This window comes from Watersipora subatra, chromosome 8, assembly GCF_963576615.1.
Source record: "Watersipora subatra chromosome 8, tzWatSuba1.1, whole genome shotgun sequence".
NCBI classification, from domain to species: domain Eukaryota; kingdom Metazoa; phylum Bryozoa; class Gymnolaemata; order Cheilostomatida; family Watersiporidae; genus Watersipora; species Watersipora subatra.
In genome coordinates, this window is record NC_088715.1 from 38,660,185 (window position 1) to 38,663,864 (window position 3,680).

The window sequence follows — 3,680 nt, forward strand, 5'->3', positions numbered from 1 at the left end:
CGGACTCGGCTCTTGTGCCCGTCTTGTGTCTTTCGATTGTGGTGAGGTTAGAAAACTATTGAATCTGTTTGTGAGTCACAACCAGCGCTTCTGGTTATACTTTTGGTTATACTTTTCTGGTTATACCGCTGGTGATAAACCCAGTTTAACAATACTAGAGTATTTCCACTCCTATTATTCTTGTTTTAACTTACACGAAACAAGAGTCTTTCTGTAGGCTTCCTGATGTCCTTTGTGCGCCGTCTGTTGTTTGTCTGAAACGTGACCTTCCAAACCATGGTATCAAAGTTTGATTTTAGTTCCTTCACAGAGGAGACATCAGAGAAAGTCGCCTTGAAGGTTATTCTGACCATCTCGTGCTTTAGAAGGTGGTAGGCAGAACCTTCAGGTAGGCAACCTTCTAAGAACAAAAAGTAATATCAAACACTTTCATTGGTGAAAACATCACAATCATACTCGGACCATGATTGATAGGAAAGATACACTATTTAGTTACTTCATCATTACTAGTTTGACCAATGCACTGAGTAGTTGGGGGCAAGTGTCTACCAACCCCCTCGGATAATGTAATGGAGAAATGAAATGCATGAATTTTGGGGGATTTTGACAAACCAGATGTCATATTAAAGCGAAATACGTTCTAAAAGGTGAGATCTTTTATGAGGCGCTTAAAGTGAGTAGGCTTGACTTAAAAGACTGATTCATAATATAATATGCTTGGTAGAAATATGATATTTATTCTGTGAGGCAATTGTGTGAGAAAAGGTTTTCCTTTGCTTGTCTTTGGTATGAGCAAGCAGAAGCGAGTTCAGTGTTTAGTTAGATAACACAAAGTGCAAGTAGAGTAAGTAGTTTGTGATTGATTTTGTTACAATGTAGTTATATCCAAAATTAAAAATCATTTTATACCTCTGCTCTACTCTTCCCCTGGCTTAACTAAAGATCAATTAACTGACAGAGGGGCCACACAGGACTGAGTCTCTTGTGTCTTGTTTTCAGTTTATGCCTTGATTTACAAATGCTGTCCCATTCTGATACTCCCACTTTTTGGTGACTGGCTGCGGGTTTTTCACAATGGTATGTGTAGTCAGTGCTCATGGTAGGATAGGTTTCTGATTCTAGTTGGCTGGAAAAATCTTTTCTCTAAAATGGAGAAGACGCAAGGTTAGTGTTGCGATAACAAATGAACTTGGCGGATAAACGCAACAATCCTACCTCCTACGCGTTCTCATTTAGGGTGCTAATTTCCTCTCGTGTGCGGGGCAACAATACAATATTTTTATGCGATGGACCTTTTCGATAGTCAAATAGCGAATAACACATGACTGCGCGTCAATTGACAATTTTTATTAGACTATTTTACCTCGGCAACACGATTTAAAGTTATTTTCTCTTGCCATAACTCTGCAAGAAGCATGAAGAAAGAGGGAACAGCTCTCTATTTAGAAGTCGTAGTTTTCCAAATTCATTCCATCATTTGGCCCGGTTTTCCTTTGCTTATGGAATGCTTCATACTACGTACTCTAAACAACTTTGCAGATTAGGCTTCAATGTGAAATCTTTTCATCCTACACTCAACATTTGTCTAACTTTCACCATATCTAATTGTAATTGTTGGTTTTCAAGATGTGGTTGCATCAAAAAGCTCAATTTAATGAAATTAAGACCAATAAAAGGCTAAAACATCAGCTACAATTGATGTCATTTTTGTCATTGTAGACTAACCTTGTCTAGAGATATATGCGTTTGAACGAGGCATAATTTTTTTATTGTATATTTCGATACATCAGAGTCTTGGCTTTCGAATGAGCTATTGTTTGCCATGGTGAGACAGACATTGGTTGGTGTTTATAGGATTTCCCTAGAGCTCTACCGCGAAAAAGTTTACCGGCATAGTCTCAAAAATTGTGATGTCACAATTCTCATATTCGTTGTTGTGTGCTCTTACCGCTTATTTATCAACTACGATAATGATGATAATGACGCTAGTGGCAGGCGAAGGTAGGACAACTCCAGAGAACGAAAGAAGATGACAAAGGAATCAGTGTCATTAGTTCTCCATGTACATATTATTTCTATGATAAGTACCTCAGACTCCAAGAACCATACTATATTTTCCCGATGATATTATGCGCTAGCTCTTTATTTTTATTGGGATATTGAGGGTCACGACTGAGGCTAATTACTTACAAGTATTGCGTGATCGCGCAGGAGTGCAATTGACATACAGTCCTAGGGCCACACAACTGCAGGTCACAATTTAATCGATGTGATTTCATAACCTTTGTCAATGACAGTATATTTATTCAAGCATAATCATATTTATATGAAGGCTCTGGTATAATAGTAATATTTTTGTTTTGTTCAACAAAATATAGTATTTAATTACAAATTAAACAAGTATTTAATTACAAATATGAGATCATTTATCCAAATAACATAACGTATTTACATAGCTGTTTATCGTTTTTTTTCGTGTCAAGAATTAATGGTAACACGCTCACGAAGCGGAAAAATTTTCTCCAAAATACATCATTAATTAATCCGTATTCGTTTATATTTGCAAAAATGTTTTTTATTTGTTGTAATATGTATACACTTTTGTAAAGCGGTATTGCATGAAATATTGAATAGTTATGATTATGTTCAGAACAAATAAAAGGTGCATTAAAACGGTTGTCCACTTTATTAGCATCTGAGAGCTTAAAAAGATTCTATTTCATGTTACAGTTAATATTTATGTTAGCGTCTCATTAGGCATTGATTGTTAAAATGAAGGCAACAGAAGACATGAGTCTCTTATCTTTACTGTATTTATAGGCATTATATACTTGAACTTTATAAAGCAACATGGAAATCGATACGCATTCTTCAGATAATAATGCTACTACAACAGCAGCTACTTCCACAACTTATGGTTCTAAAGGCAGCAGGCGGAGGCAGCCATGCTGTGCTGCAAATTGTGAAACTTTAGATCATCTGTTTTTATTTCCTACAGACACTGTGAAATGTAGATGGGTTACCTTTGTAACGGATCGAATAAGTGTATGTACTACAAATTCAAGCGATTGCGTGACGTCACACGCTTCATATATTTATATAATAGTATGTACTGTAAAACATGTCTTACTCCGTATGTATGGATATGTGCTTATGATAGCATGTATTATGGTTATATGGTATTTGGTTGTACGTATTTATATTTGGTATATCCTGTTGTAGGTATCTAACTTCAGTCTTGAAAAGAGCTCTGTGTTATGTTATCGACATTTCAAACCAGAGGCTTTCTCAAACTACATTAAATATAAGAATGGATTCGCTTCAAGGTATCAAAAACAGAAAGTACAATCAATTCTTAAAGACAACTCAAATGGACATTGTAAACAAACACATCTCACACTTGTTTTGGTTCCAAAGCTCATTGCATTCATTGTATTGTAACAAATTTGCAAGTTGTGAGTAGTGAGATTGCCATAAAAGCAACCACCAGTGATTTAGGTGTGTTTTTGATCAGAGCTTGCATATTTTTACCGGTTAGTTTTTAAAAAGGGTGCTATACCATCACTGGAGATAGATGTTGAAATGAAACAGCTCACTTCGAGAAAAATGAAAGCAGATCCTCCTTTATCTGAGCGTAAAAGATGTGGTGTAGTCAGGTCTCTTTTGGCTCCGAGGTAATA